This window comes from Cydia pomonella, chromosome 2, assembly GCF_033807575.1.
Source record: "Cydia pomonella isolate Wapato2018A chromosome 2, ilCydPomo1, whole genome shotgun sequence".
NCBI classification, from domain to species: domain Eukaryota; kingdom Metazoa; phylum Arthropoda; class Insecta; order Lepidoptera; family Tortricidae; genus Cydia; species Cydia pomonella.
The window spans coordinates 14,427,354-14,452,721 of NC_084704.1; the positions used below are offsets into that span (position 1 = coordinate 14,427,354).

The 25,368-nt window shown below is 36.4% G+C and overlaps 1 long non-coding RNA gene across 1 annotated transcript in view; it reads right to left on the reverse strand.

Moving 5' to 3' along the window:
* The window catches only part of LOC133534504 (uncharacterized), a 329,551-nt gene that overhangs the window by 149,942 nt on the left and 154,241 nt on the right, over positions 1-25,368 (reverse strand). The window lies entirely within an intron of this gene.

Here is a 25,368-nt window from a genome sequence, read left to right on the forward strand (position 1 = left end):
TTATTGCTACACAATCCCTATGCACACCCGCGTTCAGGAGTCTGAATTTGACATAAATAAAATACCCACCGCGCTCAATATATCGCGACAATTATACGTATCCCCCTCACAGGTTACCCCTCCTGGTTCAGGGGTTAGGCCAAATGACCGAGCATAATCACCTAACTATTGTCCTCGGCGAAGCCTCATTTATTTTTATATCTCTATGGCATTTTTAACAAAAATGGACATCATTGGTGATGGCCGGAATTGATGACTGAGACGGATGCTTCAGATTTTTAATGGTGCGGGGGGCATAAAAAGTGAGGTTTTTCGGAAGATTGCAGTCTGAATTCCTGCTAAAAATAAAAAAAGACATAGTAAGAGTTCACATTTTTTGTATTTGTCAATATCTTATTATGATACTAGATAAGCGTAATAATAGCAGATAATTATACGGTATGAAAAGCAAGAATAAGGAAAAAAAAATTATGAGTAGTAAATGAAATAAATAAGTAGTCTGTGGTGAATATGAATATCAATACCATAAAAACTCCATGGTTAAGTCGTAATGCAAATATGTTCAAAATTAAAACAACCGTCACGTTGCTAAAGTACACTCAGCCGCATTAAAACGCTCCCAATTACAACGAGCTGTTTACCCGGTCTGCTAGAGACTTGGATGGCTACTTGAGTTTCGCATCACCAATTAGTTTTAGCAAACGAAAACAGACGTCTTGTTTCATAAGAACAAAGATGAATGGAGTAGTATTCCACGAAAACATATTTGGAAGTCAAATGTTTTTCTATTGCTTTGGAACTATTTTACTAAACACTAACCTAACTGTGTTGGTGCAATGACGACAAGAATATTTAAGCCGACTTGGTCTGGTTAAAGGGTGGGTGGGGGGGGGGGTGTTCACGTGAAGTTACAATATATAAAAAAAACAGATTTAATACAAAGCTTTGGTATTTTTATCGTTATTACTAGGTATCTATAGGTATATGCGTATTAAAAGTGAGGGACGTTCTGTTTATTAAGTCGACTCCACATAGTTCTCAAGAACAATGTCCTTTAATTAGCACACTATGAGATCTCGTGTTCCCATTTAAGAGAAACAATAGAACGTTCGCTTCTATCCACTAGTGTTAAAGTCCAGGATCCCCAACCACTATGTGGGTAAAGGACATCTCACACAGAGTTGACACTTTAACTTATGCTAATGTGATCCGTCTTTATATCTAGTACAATAAGAGCAAATTTAGCATAGTCGCGGTATAGAATATGAAGTGTATGCCAGTGCCATAGTGTTTGCATATGCGAAAGGGTGCTTTGCGTGTTTTTCCTATTGATTAAGCGGTGGAGCGACAGGACAGAGAAGCACAAAAGTTGAAAGTTGCTTAAAGACAGTCTGGTTTGCATTTGCATACCAATGTCTAAAGTGAAGTTCAGTAGAAATGGTAAATAATATAAACGAATGTAACAAATTTTGTTAGCATTTGACATATAACCTAACATTTTTACGGAGCTTGTTTCCGATGTAATAATAATAATTACCGTATACTTCAGCTAGAAAATATCAGTAAAAGATTCAAGAATGTAATAGGTCGGCGTCAAGAACAAACTGTTGATACGATCATAGCTGTCATAAAAAAATGCGAGTTTACGAAGTAATGTAGGGCTATTACTATCAAAGTCCATCATAGACTGTCCTACTAGTCTTTGATTTCTTATGTAAAAAAAATTATTTAGTCAGTAACAACGTAATTTGAATATAGCATTAAAATAGTATAAGAAGGTAATTAATTTCAGTAATTTTTTTTTGGTAATTAGTCAGTTCATTTTAAATCATTTTACAGATAAAAATCTAAGTACTAAACTTAATAGTAAATATTTCGTATCTAAAATAATTGTATTGAATGAGTGCAGGGAAAGCTACTATTGAGCAATAATTGACTGAAAAAAGAACGGAGACAATATCCTATTTGTGGCAACACTGAATACTTCCTGTATTTTGATAGATAAAAAATGTCCCTTTCTTAGCGATGTGCGCTGTGTTGATATAATAAAGTGTTGGTGTTTTTCATTGAGAGTATTAATTAATTACCCATCTCATTTAACCAAAAAGCATAAATGCAACAATCTGGCGACGAGGCGACTACGAACAACGCGTCATAAATAGTAGTTAATATAGTGAATGAGTTTCAATTTCTAGTGTGTGTTTTGAGGTTATGATAAGAACAAACGACAATAAAATTAGTAATGGACGATCTCGCCGAACTTATTAAGTTGGGAAAAAAAGCCTGGATTCAAACAAAAAAGAAAGAAGAACTGATTACAATTGCAAATAAGTTAGTGAGTGGCGGAGATATAAAATTTACAAATAACAATTCGGTTGACGAGATTCGACGATTCCTTCGGGATTACATTGAAGAGCAAGAGGAATATCGAGATTGCACTGCAGAAAAGCAAGCAAATTGCAAGATGAACTCGATTTCTAATCTGGAAGTTTTTACCGGAGGTAACTGGAACGCGTATAAACAACAACTCGAGTGTTTCTTCATATTAAATGACATTGATGCCAGTAAGAAAGTACCACTACTAATAACAAAGCTTGCAGCCAGTGTCTACGAGCTCCTTACAACCATATGTACTCCAGATTCACCAGTAAGCCTTACTTATGATCAAATTTGTGAAAAATTGGAGAAACATTACCATCCGGTTAAAAATTATGCACTGGAACGAGCGGAGTTTAGAAAAAGAACCCAGAGAAAAGATGAAAATTTAGACAAATACATTCTTGAACTAAAGAAGTTATCAAAAAATTGTAATTTCAAAAACCTAAATGAAGAGATTAAAGAACGGCTCTTAAATGGCACTTTCTATGAAGCTGTGAAGTTTGAAATGCTTAAGCAGGCAGATCTACCAGTGGAAAAATTAGTGGAAATTGGAAAAACTGTTGAGACAGCATATAATTTAACCTACAAGAGTGAAGAAAAAGAGTCTCCACCACAAATGTTCAAGGTAGAAAGGAACAGAGGCTATGGCCCGAGACGTGAAAATGAAAAACTTAAGCCACAAACAGGAATAAGTGCTGGAGTTTGTTTTTGTTGCGGAAAACAGGGCCACTTGAGAAGTGAATGCACCTTGCGAGGGAAATTCTGTAGTGAATGTGGTATGAAAGGTCACATTTTCAAAATGTGTAACCGAAATAAAGGTAATTGGAGGATGAAAACCTTAAACGCAGCTGATGAAGGGACCAGTTACAATTCAACTGTTAACGAGGAAAAATGTGAGAACAAAAGTGACACCCCAGGACCAGAACTCTATGACATGTTTTGTTTTAGTGAACAAAAACGGATTCCATCTGCAAAGTTAAGTGTTCAAGTAAGTGGAAACTTGTTGGAGTTTGAGGTTGACACTGGAGCCGATGTAAGTACCATTACATATTCAGATAAGGAGCAATATTTTCCAAATTTAGAAATAAAGCAGCGAAATGTAATTTTTACAAATTTTGACCAGTCAACCTCAACGCCAATGGGTGTTTTGGAAGATTTAACTCTGTCATATGGAAATATTAATGTAGAAGAACAAATATTGTATATTGTTAAAGATGGTTTACCAAGAATTATTGGAAAAAATTGGCTCTCTGTTCTTAAACTTTGGCCTCCAACTTTTGAACAAAGAAAAGTCAGTGAAACAGCTTCTAAACAGAAATTGGAATCAGCCATAAGGTCTGAGTTTAATACTGTTTTTGAACCGGGGATGGGGGATTATAAGGGAGAGCCAATTCACTTGGAAATTGAACCCGGGGTCCGACCAATTTTCATGCCTGTGCGAACTGTGCCCTTTGCCCTGAAAAACAAAGTAAAAGATGAAATTGAGCGATTAATTAAAAACAAGCGAATTGTGCCTGTTGAGTATTCAGATTGGGGTACACCAATTGTACCTGTTTTGAAGCCAGATGGTACGGTCCGTTTATGTGGTGATTTTCGCATAACAATAAACAAATATTTGAAAATTGATCACTACCCGTTGCCAACGCTTGATCAAATTTTGATGAAACTACAGGGAAATCAATTTTTCTGTGAACTGGATTTGCGTGAAGCTTATTTACAAGCTCCATTAGATGAGGAATCGCAGGGGTTGGTTTCAATTGTTACAGAGGAAGGAATTTTCAAATATTTGTTTCTACCATTCGGGGTCAGTACAGGACCCGGGTCTTTCCAAAGACTTGTGTCGCAAAAACTAAGTGGATTAGATGCAATTGTATACATAGATAATATATTTATTTATGGTAAAACATTGACAGAGACTTATGAAAAACTGAAATTAGTGTTGCAGAGGTTAAAAGAGTCAGGTCTAAAAATTAAGTTAGAAAAGTGTAAATTTTTTGAAGAAAAACTGGATGTTTTTGGATTTGAAATTGACAGGAGTGGTGTCAAGGTAATAAAGAGCAAAATTAAGCCCTTATTGTCATTACCACCTCCAGAGAATGTCAAAATGCTCAGATCTTTTCTCGGAAAGGTAAACTACTACAACAGATTTTTACAAAATATGGCAACTATATTGAAGCCATTATATGATTGCCTAAAGAAAGATAAATTTGAGTGGACACCGGAATGTGACATAGCATTTAAAAATATTAAAACTGCGTTAGCCAATACAAGTTCTTTGTCACATCTAGATAACAATTCACAAGTTATCCTAACGTGTGACTCAAGTGACAGTGGTGTGGCCGCAATACTGTCAGTTAGGGACAGTAATAATGTTATTAAACCAGTGGCATTTGCCAGCAGAAAACTGAATGAGACTCAAACAAAATACCCGATTTTGGAGAAAGAGGGTTATGCCATTGTATTTGGTGTTACAAAATTTTATGAATACCTATTTGGACGTAAATTCGTTTTACAAACTGACAATGAAGCTTTAGCTAAAATACTAGGACCTAAATATGGTATCCCAAAAATGGCAGCAAAACGGCTACAATATTGGTCAATTTTTTTAAGCGGATTTGACTACCAGATTGAGCATATAAAATCCAAAAACAACCCAGCAGATTATTTGTCGCGAGTGGCTATGAAAAATGAAAATGACACAGGTAGAAACACTGAAATGCTTGAAAAAACTTTTGAAATTAATACAATAAATTACATAAATAATTCAAAATTAGAAAAACTAAATTGGGAAACTATTCAAAAAGAGACAAAACAAGACAACATATTGTGCAATATTATTCGATTCTGTAGAGATGGATGGCCTGATAGTAATAGCTTAGGAGAAGAATATGATTGTTATTTTGCTAGGAAAAATGAAATTACCACAGATCGAGACTGTGTGTTGTGGGGATATCGGGTCATCATACCTTGTTCGCTTACTGATGAAATAATGCTTGAATTACATGCCTCCCATCTGGGTATAACTAGGATGAAGGAGATAGCACGGTCATATTTTTGGTGGCCAGAATTGGATAAGAACATTAGTGAGATAACTAAAAATTGTAAGATTTGCCTACAAAATCATAAACTGCCAGAAAAAAATAAATTAACACCATGGCCTCAGCCACCAACAGTATGGCACAGACTACATGCAGACTTTTTAGGTCCTCTATATGGAAAAATGTATCTGGTTATAATAGACGCTTACTCTAAGTGGCCAGAAGCTTTTGTAATGACAAATATAACTGCTCGAAAAACAATTGAAATGTTTAAAAGTATTTATGTACGTTTTGGGTACCCTCTGCATTTAGTAACCGATAATGGCCCAACATGGACTAGTGAAGAGTTCAAAAACTTTTGTATAATTACTGGGGTCAAACAGAGTTTTAGTCCACCATACTATCCACCGACTAACGGTTTGGCCGAACGCTTTGTTGAGTCTTTTAAGTCACATGTCACAAAAATAGTTGAAAGTGGTCGCACACCTGAGTATGCCTGTAATTTATTTTTGTTTGACTACCGTAACTCTATACACAAAGTGACTGGCCAAAGTCCGGCAAAGATAATGTTTGGCAGGGACCTCAGATGCCGTTTCTCACTGCTTAGGCCCAACCCAGTATCTGCCGTAATGGATAAAGACCAAATAAAACATTCATTAAAAAATAGTAATGCCAGGGAAGTATTTTTGTCTGGGGAGAAAGTTATGGCTAGGGACTACCGCAAAAATAAGAAAAAGTGGTCGCTTGGGGTCATTACACGTATTATTATACCGGGTGTGACTTATGAGGTGGAAGTGGAGGGGCAACAGTGGAAACGGCATATTAATCAGCTGCTAAAGTGTAGCCAGCTTTTAGAATAAGTTTAAGATATTTTTAAATTAATGTATGTGGGGAAGAGTGTGGCAACACTGAATACTTCCTGTATTTTGATAGATAAAAAATGTCCCTTTCTTAGCGATGTGCGCTGTGTTGATATAATAAAGTGTTGGTGTTTTTCATTGAGAGTATTAATTAATTACCCATCTCATTTAACCAAAAAGCATAAATGCAACACTATTCTTCAATTGTTTTTTTTTTTGTGCTGCACATATTAAAGAAAATTAATTAATATAAGGATAATTATCTTATCCTTATATTCTTAGAACCAAATTCAAAATGCTATATTTTTTACTAAACCTAATCCACTTATGCAGCTGACTGTCCCAAGCTTTGACCCGCCAATATTTGGTTAAGCCTTTGTTTATTCGAATCTCCACTATCGGATGATGGCGTTAAACCGTCAATTAGCTACGGTGTCATACTTGGCTGATTTATCTTTTGTCCTCACTAAAGACGAGTCATATCAAACGCAATGTTATCGAAGCCGATTTCGAATTTAATTATGAAGGCATAAAGGTGATTTTGGCAACAGTTTGGGAAGGTAAAGTGCGTTTGATTATTAATTAGCTCAATTCAGATGTTTATTTGGCGACGTTTATCTACGACCCAAGACAATGTGTTGTTATAGGTAGGGCGGTAATTAAAGAGCCAGTATAGTTTAAAGTGGCTCATTGTCCCCTTTACCATCACTATATATATCTACGTCGTTTAATCTTAAATAGTGATTACTTGTATAATAGTGTATGCTTTGCAGACGTGTGACTTGATTGCTTAACTGATTAGGCGTGCATGCAAGAAAACGTCAAAAAAAAACAAAAGTCTCATCATGTCATCAATATGTTATACTGCGGCTGTAGTACGGTCGCATTTTTATCACTTGTCACTATGCCTGTCACTTTCTTTAAGCGAGAAAGTGACAGGCATAGTGACAAGTGATTAAAATGCTACCGTACTACAGCCGCTGGTTATGTTACTTTAAAATAGAAACTAAATTGATATGTATTGTATGTAACGAATTCAAAAGACAAACTTATATTTCACATTTTTTACTCTTGTATTATTATTTGATTTCTTTTAAAAATCAATTAAGTACCTTCAATTTACTCCTATGAATTTTCACTTCAAACTTCTAAAATTGACACCTTATTATTTTTCTTTCCTAAGTGAGTAAGTATACGGAAAAGTTACAAATTAAAATTGATGGGACTTAATATATCTTCAGGGAATACTATACTGTCGAAAGTAAAACTTAAACTGAGTGATCGACTTTAAAAAGTAATAATAGGACGATAATTATAGGATAAGATACGTCAGTTAAGATATCGTTAGTTTTTTTTTTCGTTAAAATTTACTAAGAACTAAAGTTTATAAAATAACACAAAATTATTGAAAGTAGCTACTTATTCATTATGCCTTTTGTAACGCATAATTTTATTGTTTTATTCGTGTCCATTTGCTTAGTGTCTATAATAAGGTTAATAAGTGATATGAGACGCGTCGTTATGGCAACGTAAGGCGAATTCTTTATTCTGTAATATCTATTTTTTTAATTTAAACGACAAGTTATTTTAACTTATGCTAAAATACATACAACTACTAATTAGAAAGTACCATGCGATAATGTCTTAAAGGGAAACGTTAATGGTAATTTATCCATATTAACGTTTTCGACATTTTCCTCTCTGGATTTTGGCCCCAGATGAGTATATTTTTATATGAGTTCAATATTACTATTATCTGTGTCTGTACGTTTTGTTTTTTTGATATTCCGGTTGTTATAAGAATTTCAAACAGCGCTAAAAAAACGACCAAAAAATGCGCCGTATACAGACGCCTAGCATACGAAATCGGCATCATATACGCAAAAATCAAAACAGTCAGACATAGATAATTGCTTTGTTATTCGGTTTCCGAAAATTTATTACGATTGGTTAAGTTTTGGAATAGGAAAATATCGAGAACGAAACCTCGATTTCGGAGATTTTTAGGCAGGGTTTTTCGCCTAACCTGCAGTAAAGTTATCCTTATCGCACTAATTTTATGAGCCGCTGTCAGCGCAACGGAAATATCTACCTGGCATTTCCTCCTAAACTATAATTGCAGAGGCGAAGGCTATTGGGAAGACTTGGAGCGAACTCAAGCACGAAGCTCAAGACCGATCCAGATGGCGGCGCACTGTGGACGCCCTCTGCCTCATCTAGGGGATATAGGACAATAAGTCAGTCAAGTAAGTCACTTCCTCTTCAAAATGCGCCTACAGTTACACTATCTACTAATAGAGATGTAGTATAATCTTGTCGACATAGCTGTCAAATAACGTATGATACAGGTGGCTCTGTTTTCACTATTCGCTGTTTGCGCTTCAATAAAAGTAGGAACAATAAACATCACTCGATACTTATTCATTTACATCGCTGTAGCAGTTGGGGTTTGAACTCAACAAGTCTGTGGTCTAAGTGAAGAGAGAACTATTATAATATTTTATACTTTTATATTTACATTGAATATGCCAATAAACACAATAAACATACAATAACTGTTAGCTTAATTTTGTTGTCATAATCATGTTGTTACTTTTTTTTCATTTCACAATTTTCGGTCATTATATAAGCACATAATATATATCCTTAGATTTAAATATTGTAAGAGTTGCAGACCCTTGGATACCAATTGAAAAATAAAGTGGACTTTTGTGGGGAAATTTTTTTTTGCACTACACCAGCTCGTAAATGTTATATTTATACTTCAAAAACTGACGAGAAAGTTTAATTTCTAATAGAGTGACAAAGTAATATGATGCATCTTTTGAGTTGTTTTCTCATGTTGGCTAGTAAAGTTGACTAGTTATAATTTTGAGTGATAAATATTTAATGACGTAATTTTAATTTGACGTATATGCTATAGTTGCATTGGTGCAGTGAAATATATTTTGTAAAACTCGGGAGCAAAGTTTTATTTAATCCTCGTGCCTTGAAATCCTCGCAACGCTTAAAATTATGTTTTTTGAACCCCTCGCTCTGTCGGGCACGAAGAATTAAACAAAAACTTTGCCTCCTTGTAAAATAAATAACTATTTCCAAATCAACTCATATTAAATGATGGAGTTCTGAGTAAACAATCATAAAAAAATAAAACGAAAATACCTATAATTGAATTGAGTACCTCTTTCAATTGAAATAGGTATGGATGTCGGTTATAAAAACATAATTTCACAGTTTGTTCAAGTAAACGATATCCACTTCTCTTGTGACTTGCAGCATCACCCGAGGATTACAAACAAAATTTATTTGATACGATTCAAAATATTGGTTAGAGTCCCGTTTTATGTGTTTTCTCAGATTATTTTAGTATCCTTATTGCTTTTCACGGACCCAGCATCAAGCGTGATATATGTTATGGTCTAGAATTATGATTCTACAGGTTGAAATTATCAATTTTATGAGTTAATGAACAATAATCGTAAATTAGTAATGAAATAAGCCTATTTTCAAGAAACCAATAGTATTACACATTATAATTTTACTTGCAGCACCTAAATATTGATGTATCTTTTATTTATACCTTTTAACAATTACATGTACCTACTCAACATCAATACGCAATGTTCAATTATGGTCTCTGGTTAATTACACATTTAGTGCAATCATCATTTAAGCATAATAAGGAAGTTTTTATTGGTGTGCAATGAAATCTTAGATCAGCAATTAGTTTCGGCTAAGATACTTAAAGCAATGGAATGATTATGCTTTGGAAACAGGAATGTTATTCAATGGTTTTATTCATTAAAATTAAAAAGCAGGATTTATAAACCTTAAAATACACCTTCCTAAAATATAACTAAATAAATCTGTAAATCCTTTTAAATAAAAGCTGGCCTAAGCATGATGAGTATTATGACTATTGTAGGAAATCAAGATTCTTATTTAACAATTAAAGTAGAAATTAACAGTGTCAGATATCACATTCGAAGTTTTCTAGGAGTCCGCTCCAAGTAATTGCTAAAAGTGTATGGGCGCAAAGAACATTGAGGTTAAGGTGACATATAGGTGACATTTGGATGACGTTGGCGTTAACGCAGACGATGTCACTGTTAATCTCCTTGATAGGTAGCATAGGTGAGGTTGTCGTTGAGATTCAAGACGTCTCGAGATTATTTTTTAGTTATTTGCTCATTAATATAATATTGATAGCTTATTATGCAGTGAACTATCGTGGAAGTGTGCAACTAATGAAAAACTAATCTTGAAACGCGTTTAACCATGTTTTAATCAACACCCGGCAATCCATCGTGGCATTTAGTAAAAGCCAGATATTTCTTTACTAAAAGCAACTACCGAACAACGTCATGCTCTACGAGCACACTTAAAAGTTACTACTGAACAATGACACTTGACATCGGTAAAATCATCATAGATTTGATGGAGGCCATATTTTAAAAGAAGAAAAAGGTAGCATTAGGTGCGTTCATGTCGTTGTCGAATTATTGCAGCAATTAGAATGTTCATTCTGTCTATAATTTTATCAAGGAAGTTAACAGTGACATTGTCCGCGTCAACGGTATGTACAGCAGTAAAGATGAAGTTCGGATGTGAACTGCAGCTGGATTACTATTGTTGCCACCGTTATATCTATCGATTTCCTTGATAATTTTATCAGGATAGAGTGAGAAGGCGAGGGTAGAAGTAAGGTTACCACGGCTTATGGGAGCCTTGGGTCCGCTTGACAACTAATCCCCAGAATTGGCGTAGGCACTACTTACCTCTACCCTCCATAATTATGACGTTCATTCCATCACTCATTTTATCAAGGATATTAACAAATACAGAGGTCGTAATATGATAAGATTCATATTCTAGCCGTGTCTTATCCAACTCCGATATTGGCAAAATTATCATCACCTTGATGGAGCCATAACACGAAAAATTTATTGAAATACAGAGGCGGCAACAACAACGCAAGTAATGTCTGCAGTGCTCGAGCGCGCGTTGCAGATGCCACTCGAGTTCACTAACACCAAAGAGAATTTGAAATAAAGGTGGGTTGTCAAAGAAAACGTTGTACAGTAAATTTACTGCCATCTTTCGACCTTTCGACACACGATTAAAAAATTTATTACGTCATTTGACTTTGAGCCTTATTCTTTCACTGGTATGTGATAAATTTGTTAAATATCAAAAAGTGGCGCCATCTAATGGATCAAAGGCCAAAGATATCGTTTCGAGCGATGGCGCCACAACCTATAGCCTATGCCCGGTGAGATGGCGGCACTTTTTGATATTTAACAAATTTAACACATGTCAGTGAAATAATAAGGATCAAAGTCAAATTGCGTTCAAAAAGTTTTAATTATGTGACGAAAGATGGCAGTAAATTTACGTCGTTACAAAGTTTTCTTTGACAATACACCTCTTAACGGGGGCATCATTTCGAGGGATGGCGCCACAACCTTTTTGATCTTTAACAAATTTAACACATATCAGTGAAAGAATAAGGATCAAAGTCAAATGGCGTTCTAAAAGTTTTAATCATGTGTTGAAAGATGGCAGTAAATTTACTGTGGATACAAAATACCTTCAAGAAAAGAGCGTACTCCCATCTTAAAGGCCGGCAACACACTAACAACCCCTCTGGTGTTGTAGGTGTCCATGGGCGGCGGTAATAGCTTACCATCAGGTGATCCGTCTGCTCGTTTGCCTCCTCTATCATAAAAAAAAACACAAAAATCATTGACAATCCACCTCTATTTCAAATACTCTTTGCTGACACGACATTTTTATCGAACTATATTTTATCGGTACTTATACTCGTAGGAGTAATATGTATAAATTATAATAAAATAATAATATGTCATCCATTATTTAAAAACAGCTTTTTGCACGGCTGTCTAGCACGAATTGTTCAGGCCGTGAACATTATTCATTTGCCTGTTACCAAATCATTTACATATACTATTTACCTATTATAACAGGATAAATCACATAAAATTATTATACGATCATACACACATGATACAGACGGGACACCTACAATGCAATTTAATGTACTGTAACTGTACCTATCCTTAAAAGGCAAAACAATTTTGTTAGTTGGGGATGTCCAATTTCCGCCTACTGGTTACTGCTCGTCTGCCTCTACATCGCTAGGTGGTATATATTGGTAGAGCCTACTTCCTTAGTGGAAGAATAATAAAATTTTCCGTTTAGTGCAGCGATCGGCGGGGGGAGGGTCGTTAGCCACAGAACCGGTAGCGAATGCGCATCGTGCAGCTGCGCCTGCGCTGGTAAGGATGCGACACACTGCTCAAATAAATATTATATATATTGTTTTACAGTACTTACATATGGTGCTACTTTACCGCACTAGTGCGACAATTAGCACGTTAAGTAACTATGTCGAAAATTTAAAGGCGGCCCGATTCGAAAAATGAAATACGATAACGATAGGTTCTGGTTTAGATAAGTTATAAGTTCTCTTTTAGTATGTCGTATAATTGACAGAAGCAACTCGTTTCGGGCAACCAATGCCACGTTAGAAATATCGTACATAGATCTTATTGGGATCGCAGCGGAATCGAAATAAAAGTCAATTTTGACATGTCGTTTAGTTATCGATCTTTTGAAGATCTTTCCAAGATCTTAAACGTGTCTTAATCATTCTTCGAATCGGGCCGTACGTCATATGTACTAAAAAACGTTGTACTGTACATGTGGGAATAGGTAATTTTCCTATTTTTCACACTTGTACTGTAATGTCCTATTCTGCAGTACTTTTCTTAAATACACAAGTAGAATAATGTAAATCCGAAGCAAACATATTTCATTACATTAATCATTTGCAATAATTAAAATCTCAGAATAATAACTGTTTCTAAGAGTACATAATATGTATATCAGTACCACGACTTGGCATTTACGTTAGCGACTGCGTGAACTCGATACATCCCTTTGTACAGGACCCATATGATAGACGTAGTGTCTGACCGACACATGTTTTGCCGAAACCGAAGGTCTAGGCTCTAGTTTCTGTTTGTATACATGTTAAAATCGTTGAAACAATGTAATAAAACCGCTTTTATAGACATATTAAGAGTGCGTCGACCGTCCAGTGGCGCTCTCTTTAGGGGAATTATGTTTACAATAAACCAATTAATTTGTGTATACATAAATCAGTATATTAATATTGTTGTCCTACTTGTTCCCCAACTTTTGGTCTTTGTCACATAGTTTAGTTTCATAGTAAGAAGTACCATTTCGACGCAAGTTTCGATCCAGCCGAAAGGTTCGACCATTTTTGGCCGAAACTAATCGAAACCGAAACCGATTCTTCGGTTGGACAATAGTCGTAATTATTGAATAATACTTAATTTCATTGACACTGTCGCCACGCTATCAGAAGACTGGGATTACTGGGAGAGGAAGAAAAGGTTCTTAAATCCTTCCTGTACCCCTAGTGTAAAATTAATCGACATCATAACGTGACGAAGGCGTTTGCGTTAAGTGTCATTTTGTAAGGATTTTGAGTTTCTATAAAGATCTCACCTTGAAGTGTGACTGTGGCGTAAGTGAGAACTTTGTTTATTCATAATAGAAGAAACTGAAGCATTTTATAATTATATATTTAATAAGTCTTAGTACAATTACTTAAATATGTTTTTGAGAATATTGATGTATCATTTGACAGACATATTTTTCCTTAGATAATTGCCTCCACGGCAACGACTGTCATAGACAATTAGTCTTCTAAAAATAAGAAGGTATGTTAAAGTAGAACATACTTCACACCCTCAGAAGCTTTAAGAATTTTAGGTAAAATTCTTAAGTCCCATTCTAGAACTCAAATTCTGTAGTCTGGGCCCAAATAGCGGCTTGGTAAATAAGTCAGCGAGTTGGACTTCGCCTGGAACTTGTTTCACACTGAACTCTTCATTGCTCACACATTCTCTAACAAAGAAGTGTTTTAGTTTGATATGTTTGGTGCGCTTGTGATATTCGTATTTGGGGTTGTGCGCTAAATAAACTGCTGATTTGTTGTCTAAGTTTAGGATTGGCTTTTCCGTCTTTGTTAGATCGTTAAACAGTCGATTCAGCCATAGTATTTCTTGAGCCGCTTCGCTCGCCGCTATGACTTCAGCCTCCGTTGAAGAAATGGAAACTGTAGTTTGCTTTTGGCTTCTCCAGCTTATAGCGGCGCCAGAGAATAGGCATACCATACCGGAAGTTGATCGTCCAGTAGACTGGTCTCCTCCATGATCTGCGTCGCTGTAGCAGACCAAGTGCGGCGTTGACTTTTTCGTAAATATTAGGCCCTTTTCTTGGGTTCCTTTCAGATATCTGAAGATGCGTTTAACTAGCATCACATCTTCCTTTGTAGGTGCTTCTAGGTGTCTCGAGGCGACTCCAACAGCGTAGGAGATATCAGGCCTCGTACCTACAGACAGATAGGCCAAAGCGCCTACAGCTTGCCTATAAGGAAAGTTCGACTTCATGTTTTCATCCGCTTCCACATCATTATCTTTGATCATGGGTGATGGTGCTGACTTGCAATGAGACATTCCATATTTTTCCAGGATTTTCTTGATATATGACTTTTGGCATAGAGATATGAAGTCCTTTTGCACGTTTATTTCCATTCCGAGGAAGTAAGATGCAGGTTTGGTCGTTATTTTGAATCTAGCTTTTAATTCCTTTAAAAACTCGTCACCTGCTGTCGTTGAGTTGTGCGCTACAAGTCCATCGTCCACGTAAAGAGCTATAACGACCTTGGATTGGCCTTTGGTTCGCACGAACAGGCATGGATCTGCCTCACTTTGCTTGAATCCAGTTTTCAGTAAATACTCTGCTATGCAGGTATTCCAGCAGCGTGGCGCTTGTTTCAATCCATAAAGGCTGCGTTTTAATTTACAGACTTTTTTGGTTCCATCACGATAACCTTCGGGTTGTTTCATATATATTTCTTCCTTTAGATCGCCGTTTAGGAAGGCGGACGTAACGTCGAACTGTGTCAGTTTCAGGTTTTCACGAATAGCGACAGCCAGCAATGAACGTACAGTGCTCAGACGAACCACTGGGCTGAACGTTCTGTCGTAGTCCACTCCAGGTATCTGGGAATAGCCTTTGATGACCATTCTGGCCTTGTACCTCTCGACGGAACCATCGGGGTTCATTTTTAACTTAAATACCCATTTGCTTGGCAGGGCTTTGCGTCCTTTGGGTAGCTCGACCAGATCCCATGTTTGGTTGTCCTCCAATGAGCGAATTTCACTTTTCATTGCTTCTTGCCATTTTTCACTGTCTGGCGATTCCATAGCCTCTTTGAAAGTTTCAGGTTCCTTCGGTTTATGAAGATTTTCGACTTCTTCAGCTGCAGCCAAAATAAAATCGTCATACCTTTTTGGAGCTTCGATAGTAGACCTGTCTCTTAAAGTTCGAGGTGGAGTTGAAGTTTGTGGTGGTTGCTGAACATCTTCAGTGCTGTTGACCGAGTTTGGTTGCAACGTATCGTCGAGATCTTCGTCTTCCGTGTCGTTATTGTCGCTACAGTCACTATAGTCGCTTAGTGGTGTGACGTCTCCATCTTCATTGTCATCAAGCTGTACTGTTACTTGCTTATGTGGTAATCTTGATGGTTCTGAAGGTTCTGGAGATTCGAAGGAACAGTCATTATTGAACATATCGGTGATGTCGTTTTTGTTTGTGTTGTCGTAAAACATGGATTTCATCACACGGATATCCTTCGATATCACCACTTTATTTTTGGATGGTAGAAGAATCTTGAATGCTTTTGATGTTTCAGAGTAGCCAACGAACATGCCAGGAATTGCTTTAGGTGCGAATTTGTGACCATTAGTGCCTTTGATGAGAACAAAAGTTTTAGAGCCAAATATATAGAGGTGGTGAATAATAGGCTTTCTACCAACCCATAGTTCGAATGGTGTTTTGTTTTCTATAGCACTGTTTAAACTCCTGTTACACAAATAGTTCGCTGTCATGATTGCTTCACCCCAGCATTTTAGGGGCGCGTTTGCGTCAATCATTAAGGCTCTAGCTTTTTCAATCAGGGTACGATTTTTTCTCTCTGCTAATCCATTTTGGTGCGCTGTGTGCGGGGCACTAAGTCTTCTCTGTATCCCACAGCGTTTCAGATAATCATCGAAGTTCCTGTTGATATATTCGGTGCCATTATCTGATTGTAGTACTCTGAGTTTGTTCCCCGTGTGCGTTTCTGCTAACTCTTTGAACTCTTTAAATTTTTCTAAGACTTCGCTCTTGCATTTCAGCAGGTAAACTCGACTGTATCGGGAGTAATCATCGATGAATGTGACGAAGTACTTGTTTCCGCTTATTGTAGGTGTTCGGATAGGTCCACAAACGTCAGAGTGAACAATTTGTAAGCGTTCAGTCGTTCTTTGAGTTGTTTTCTCGCGAGGAGCCGGAACTCGATGCATTTTGGCTTGAATGCATGCTTCACATTCCGGTAATGTTTCTTTAGGATTAAAGTGCAAGCCAATTATGTTTTTATTTTGAAGTGCTAATTTCATGTCTTTGGTGTTCATGTGTCCCAATTTCTTATGAAAATCTTCGATGCTAGATGATTCAATTTTTGTGGTAATTGGAGGTGTTTCATCATCATCAGTGGCCAGGTTGTAACACTCATGCTTTATTGGTTTGATATAATAGAGACCGTTTTCTTTGTAGGCAGTAAGAATAATCTTATCTTTTTGGTTGTTTACTATCGCCTTATTTTTTGTGAATAGAACTGTACATCCAGCATCCGTTATCTTGCTGACAGACAGTAGGTTGGTGCATAGGCTAGGTACGTACAGGGTGTCTTTCAGGCGTGTGAGTGCATCACCACTGCCATTTTTTGTAGTAAAAGAGACTGTACCTTTCCCTTCAATCTCTGCAGTCAAATCTTCAGTTGCAAAGTTGAGTTGTCTGGATGTTTTCTCAATGTTCTTAAACAGGTCTCGTTGGTAAGTCATGTGAGAGGTACAGCCGCTGTCCACAATCCATGTGCTGTTTTCAGGCTTCTCATTTTTTGTTAGAAGACACTGCTGCGTAGCGATGTGGTTTTGATGAGATGTAGAATTTTGTTTTTGTTGTTGAGGTTTCTCATTACTTTTCTTCCAGCAGCTTGTACAGATTTTATGTGTTTTGCGTTTGAAGATGTTACCTCTTCGTTTGCAGATTCGACAGGAAGCGTATAAAGCTTCTTCTTGATATGAGGATCCAGGTTCGTCGTCATTGGTCATGTTATGGTTATGACGGGCTTCAAACTCTTCTAGTATTTTCGTTTTAAGCTCATCTGGCTTAGGAAGAGTGTCACGCGTTTCTATAGCGACTCTGAAGTTCTCATATTCGGGGGAAAGACTGTATAACATCATGATGGTTAATAAGTCTTCGTTTATAGTAACATCCATATCAGCCAGCTTGTCAACTGTGTCCATAAACTTGTTCAAGTGTGCTCGTACATCTTGGTTGTCTAATTTAGTCAGGATCAGCTGTTTAAGTAGGGTCGCTTTACGAGCAGGTCCCGTACTGGCATAAGTATTCTTTAATTTGTCCCATACTTGTTTTGCAGTGCCGCAGTTTTTAATTTGTTTAAGCTCGGACGGAGCGATAATTAGGATGAGCTCAGATTTCGCTAATCTATCCTTTTCTTTTTCATCGGCAGATGCATCAGCAGTCAAGGCTTTCTCAACATATTTAAATAATTTATGTCGTACTAGGACGGCTTCGGCTTGAATTACCCAAGTGTCGTAATTATTCTTCGTGAGTGGATCGATTTTTATGTTCGACATTTCGACTTGGTACTCACAGTTTCACCTCTGCTACCATATAAAGATCTCACCTTGAAGTGTGACTGTGGCGTAAGTGAGAACTTTGTTTATTCATAATAGAAGAAACTGAAGCATTTTATAATTATATATTTAATAAGTCTTAGTACAATTACTTAAATATGTTTTTGAGAATATTGATGTATCATTTGACAGACATATTTTTCCTTAGATAATTGCCTCCACGGCAACGACTGTCATAGACAATTAGTCTTCTAAAAATAAGAAGGTATGTTAAAGTAGAACATACTTCACAGTTTCCAACACGTCCCGCTTGGCGCGCTCTTTCTAAATCACATACAAAATGAGACTAGACGCAAATGCGTACGTCACGTTTCGAAATCGAATTTATTTACACTAGGGGTACAGATATTATAAATGCGAAAGTAACTCTCTCTGTCTGTCTGACTGTTATCCGTTCATCTTCACGCATAATCCTCTGAACCGAAATCTTCTTCTTCTTCTTAGCCCTTTTCATTCTTGGAGATATAGGCCTCCTTAAATTTTTGCCATTCTGGTCTATTTTACGCTCCATTTTGATCCAGTTGTTCTTTTGATTAAATTTGGTATGGACATAATTTGAGGATCGGGAAAGATATTAATATAAGATATTTTTTACTAGTTCATTGATTTTTTTGTCTTAATACATTTTCATGTCAACAACGGCAAAAAAAAGACATCAGCCATGAGTACTGTAACAAATTCAGCTTGTGGATTTTCTTTTCCTATGTTGCAAAGTCTTTGAAACGAAAACGTTATTAAGCGGTTATAAGGGGTTCTGTTATAATGGTTGAATACTTTGAACCTGTGTGTCATAGATAATTGATGAATTGAATATTTGATGATTGGGCGACTCATAGACAGTTCATAAGAAGTCAAGTATAGTAATGATTCATTACAAATAAGGTCTAGGTGAATGAATACGTAGAGGTACACAAGAATTAATCGACATTCATGCCAATATCATTTCTTCCTATTCGCAATTCTACACAGTCTAAATTCCTCACAGTAAGTATTTAACCACATTCGCTACTGTGCACAGTCATTATTTGTGTACAGTAGCGATTCAGCCTTTTCGCAATTCTGCACAATCTGAATTCTACACAACGGCATTTCACCACAGTCGCTACTGTGCACAGTCATTATTTGTGCACATTAGCGATTCAGCCTTTTCGCAATTCTGCACAATCTGAATTCTACACAACGGCATTTCACCACAGTCGCTACTGTGCACAGTCATTATTTGTGCACATTAGCGATTCTCCCTGTTCGCAATCTCGCACAATCTTAATTCTACGCAATATCATTTAATCGCATTAATAGTTTATTTTTTCGTTTTTAGTCGATATATTTAGTCAACTGTAATTTTTTGGGTTTGATGGTACCTCAAAAGTTTAAATATAGTCAAGTACAAGTCAGACTCGTGCATGAAGGGTTCCATACCACTAGAAAGTGGTCAAGAGCATGTCGGGTCATGCTTAGTTGTAGGGTTCCGTGGTTTTCCGACAGTCATAGTAAGTGATTCCGATTTAAAGTGAACTATTTGATATATGCTATTGAGATTACATACTAAAAAAATCCTACGTTATGACGGGTATCATATTACAAATTATTTTCTGACCTAAAAACCTTCCTAATACCTCACACGTCAAGGTTTTTATGGAATAAAACCCTATAACATATTACCCTAAAAAAATCATTTGCCACTTTTTATTTTACCACTTCCGCACGTTTAATATACAAGGTGTTACAAACTGTCAAAAAGTGATAAAGATAGACAGTCGCGTGCATCCTTAAGTGCAACCTTAAGTGGGTCACAAATTGATGCACGCGACCGTACCTACTGAACCACTTTCACTATGGGACCAACCCCGTAAATGTCAAAAAAATATCGACCTCACACAAAACATCGATATTCGATCGATCAAAATGTATTTCAACGGCTATAAGTTTTGGTTAATTTCGTGGTTGGTCCCATAGTGGAAATTGTTTAGTACGTCCATCATCTATATATTTTTTGGCAGTTTGTATCATGAATAAAATAACACCTAGGTACTGTACCGGGTGTCTCATTTCAATTGGTCAGTAAGAGAAACTTTTCACTTATATTTTTCAGTAGTCACACTACTATGTTTTCTAATCTACTTTCAGTACCTATGGGAAAGTCTGAAATTAAAAAAAAAAAACATACGAAGACCTGTGCACAGTAGCGACTGTGGTGAAATGCAGTTGTGTAGAATTTAGATTGTGCAGAATTGCGAAAAGGTTGAATCGCTAATGTGCACAAATAATGACTGTGCACAGCAGCGACTGTGGTGAAATGCCGTTGTGTAGAATTCAGATTGTGCAGAATTGCGAACAGGGAGAATCGCTAATGTGCACAAATAATGACTGTGCACAGTAGCGACTGTGGTGAAATGCCGTTGTGTAGAATTCAGATTGTGCAGAATTGCGAAAAGGCTGAATCGCTACTGTACACAAATAATAACTGTGCACAATAACGAATGTGGTTGAATACTTACTGTGAGGAATTCAGACTGTGTAGAATTGCGAATAGGAAGAAATGATATTGGCATGAATGTCGATTAATTCGTACCTATATACGACATATAACTTACTTAACATATTTAGAGCGTACTCCTATCTTAAATGCTGGCAACGCAGTTACAACCCCTCTCGTGATGCGGGTGTCCATGGGAGACGGTTATCGCTTACCATCAGGTGATCCGTCTGCTCGTTTGCCTCCTTTAACATAAAAAAACATATTTGACGTACAAGTTTTTTAATTTAAATTATATTTACCTATTTTTGGTTAATAATAGCGCAGTTTGAGTTGTGTTTATATTTATTCGCCGCAACTGTGTAGGTACAAATGGTACATTCATTCCATATAGTTAACCTGTGACTCATTTCCATGGTGATGTAACCGCTATTACAGTGTCAATGGAAAGGAAATTAGCTTTTCCAGGTATGAGTACGTAATACTTAATGTTGGTAATGTGGTATTTTCGCCTTTATTAAAAATTGAATTAGGCCAGTATTAAAAAAAGATAAATGTCATTTTACGGAGACGATGGACGCGGCTTTACCAATCATCTTACTCGTGTTCAACTACTATAGAGCCACGCTGCGTACGCACCGCTAGTAGTCTAACAACTATGTTTATATAGCTATTATACGACCATACGCCAGCCTGTATTTATAGCTGTATTATTAACGTAGTGGTAACGTGGACCGAGCCCTTCTCTGTTGGTGAGCAGGCTGTACTACATAATATAGTAGCTACTTTTATTACGCCAAGAGTAGAAAATAAGAAGTTATAGATATTATGCAGGTCTCATGAATAAACAGCAGAATATATACATTCATATTTAGACTTTTTAGTTTTGTGCATATTCTTCCAGGGTTACATTTACTTGACGACAGTTATAATATGAAATAAGAACATAACCATACGAATAACCCAAATTATAGAGTCGCGGAATAAAATAAGTTTGGGTACTTTTTTATTTTTCGGTATATGTTTTTTTTTTAAATAAAACCCACTTAAATTAAGAAACCTTTTCCAACTTTTTTGTTTTGCTTTGAACCTATAGGGGAAGGTGAGGAGAATTCGTACACTGGAAGGCTTCGTACAGTGGTCATGGTAGAACTAAGCGGCAACTTAATGTTTTTTATTCGTTTGTTACAGCTTACCAATCTTGCCGGTTTTGGATGTTGCTTTTCTGACTGTTAACGCAGTACCATATGAACCCCGATAAAAGCAGTGATTTTATTCAAAAACGTTTTTACACAAAAAAAAATGTAATCACTTGATATTTTATAATTGTTTAAGCGACATTCCTTGATAAAAATTACGTGTATTAATTTCCCTCGTATATAATTTTTACCTACATTGATTGACGCATGCATAAAATTGTATAACTAGGTAGGTACATAATATTATGCTAACTAAATCTGAGTAACATTGAATACAAGATTAGTAATACGACTTGCCTATAGACAGAAAATTGTTAGTTTTATTTACTTAGAAGACAAATGTTTATGCCCAGATTACTGAATAAAAGCCGTAAATGGTGGATTTAGCATGAATTATGTTAAGTCCGCATCAAAACGCAGTCGTAGTGCGAAACGGCCGTGCGGTTCTAATTTTAAACAATGTGCGAGGGAGATGGAAAGTGAGCCCGCGCCCAGTGACAGAAACATAAAGACACTAGATGTTTATTTGTCACAGTGAAGGCCTCGACGAATAAAGACTCCTTCAAAATCTTTGTAAGTTTTACCTAAATAAAAGTAAAGAAATTATGCGATATTGTATGATTTTTGTTTCGAAATTTTGCAAACAAAAAAATTGAGAGTTCTCTGATAATGACTCAAGTCTCTATAAATGAGGGACCCAAGGGCCTCTAACACGTTTAAAAGAACTTGAGTTAAGACTAAATTATGTGAGTCTAAAAAACTTAGTCGAGTTTCAAAGCAGAGGGCGCAAAGGACTCCAGTCTTAACCAACATTAACCTTAACTTAATTCCTATTTGATAATAGCGCTAGCTCTCATGGCATGTCGTCGGTTACAATCTCCTGGGCAAATTAAGACCTTGATTGTGTGGTACACATTTAAGTTTACTTAACATGCATTTTTGTGGTATGTAGTCACAAGCCGTTTCTGGTTTCCGTTTCTAACACCGGAGAAAAATTGTAGCTTTATAAGGAATATAATAAATCAGTACAGCATAAATTGTATATCAAAGCCATCTCCAGCACACATAGTTCCCGGTGCAAACAGACTCGTCTTGCGCTCGCGCACCTCCCCTCCCGCCAGCCTCCCCCTCCCCCCTACGCTACCCGCGTGCGTAAACGTGACCCCGGCGATGAACTCTAACTACGTTTTTTTTTCTTACCGGTTCGGATTTTGTGTCTGGTTTGGACTATCAAAGGTCTCAAGTTTCTCTAGTGAATAATCAACGGTGTAGTGTGTATGCTACTCTAATAAGCTCAGGCTTTTTTTTAAACTCGTTTTTAGGGTTCCGTAGCCAAATGGCAAAAAACGGAACCCTTATAGATTCGTCATGTCCGTCTGTCTGTCCGATTCTGTCACAGCCACTTTTTTCCGAAACTATAAGAGCTATACTGTTCAAACTTAGTAAGTGGATGTATTCTATGAACCGCATTAAGATGTTCACATAAAAATAGAAAAAAAACAATAAATTTTGGGGGTTCCCCATACTTAGAACTGAAACTCAAAAAATCTTTTTTCATCAAACCCATACGTGTGGGGTATCTATGGATAGGTCTTCAAAAATGATATTTAGGTTTCTAATATCATTTTTTTCTAAACTGAATAGTTTGCGCGAGAGACACTTCCAAAGTGAAAAAATGTGTCCCCCCCCGTAACTTCTAAAATAACAGAATGAAAAATCTAAAAAAAATATATGATATACATCACCATGCAAACTTCCAGCGAAAATTGGTTTGAACGAGATCTAGTGAGTAGTTTTTTTTAATACGTCATAAAATTAAAAAAAAAAATTTCATCAAACCCATACGTGTGGGGTATCTATGGATAGGTCTTCAAAAATGATATTTAGGTTCCTAATATCATTTTTTTCTAAACTGAATAGTTTGCGCGAGAGACACTTCCAAAGTGGTAAAATGTGTGTCCAAAGTGGTAAAATGTTGAACAAGATCTAGCAAGTAGATTTTTTTTAATACATCTCAAATGGTACGGAACCCTTCATGCGCGAGTCCGACTCGCACTTGGCCGCTTTAATTTTCAGATGTTGTACTTAGTTATAGGACTATAAACTTGGATTTTTAAACTGAGATAGCTATAAAATGACAGAAAATGTGAACCAAAGTGGATGCCACTAATAACAATTAATAAAGTCCTACCTACTTCAAGACTTCAACCGCTAATTCATTTGTGATTTATAGATTATCCACTGTTAATCTACCGGCCTACGGTCAGGTGCGGATTAATAATAATTACAAATATCGTTAAAAATTATCCGATTTGTGGTTGAGATACTAGTTTATTGCGACCTATTTTTTAAGCAAAATTTTTATCAAGCAGAGCATTTCCTTTAATATAAAAAAATCTATTTTTTAAGGTTAGTATAGTTCGTATCATACACGATGACGCGCAGATTTGTCAAATTTAACCTTTAATAACATGATAATATCATGACTTGCCTTATCATATTATGATACGAGTCAAGGCACGCAGCGTCGTTGTAGGTTATATGCTTTCAATTTACAAATTCAAAGGTCCTCCTAAATAATGAGAGTTAGTTACGTTTTTTTTTCACGGGTGAATAATCGAACTATGATTGTAAGATAATTCCATGCTTCGAATTTGGCAGGTAAACGGGATGGCGCTCCATACATTTTGAGGTAACTCTAGTTTTCAAACGTTAACGTTTGACAATTCAGTGACCGAAAAGCATATGGCGCAGCACCATGGCATCTGTTTTTGATATTAAACCAAAGAGCACGTTTTTTTTCTTAGACTATACCTCTCTATTACAACCAATTTTCTTTGATAATGGTAAATAACTAAATATTTTAACGAGGTATGTTTCAGATATGAAAATAATAATCAAAGAGTGTGTGAATAGTTGATGTTGATAGGGCGATGTTTTTTTCTAGAGTCAGACCAAGATAAGTTGACAGCGATTTTGTAGCCCAGCCTGTGCAAGTTTTAAGTTAACGTCATAATTAAATTCTGTTCGTTTATATATTAATATGTGTATGATGATTTATGTTATTTTTGTGCTAATAAATTATTCTTCTAATCTTGTCTTATAATTTCATAGAAGTTTAACGTTTATAATACTACTTGCACTGCCTTGGCTGTCAAAAACACTGCCAACTTATCTTGGTCTGATTCTATGTAGAACCATGTTTTGTTGAGTGACTACAATGTAATAAATAAGGTAAGTTGGTTTATTAACGGCCACCTATAGCTGTACTATGAATTGATACTTGAGGTTTACGTTGACGATTGCGTATCCCATCGCAGTCCATCTTGCTCGCACTGATGGATTGGTGCAATAAAGAGGACACTAACGTAAATATCAAACGCCAATTCGTGGTAGCCATGCTAGCCTAGTGGGTAGTGACCCTGCCTACGAAGCAGCAGGTCCCGGTTTCAAATACTGGTAAAGGCATTTATTTGTGTGTTCATCACAGATATTTGTTCCTGAGTCATGGTTATTTTATAACTCAGAAACTAATTT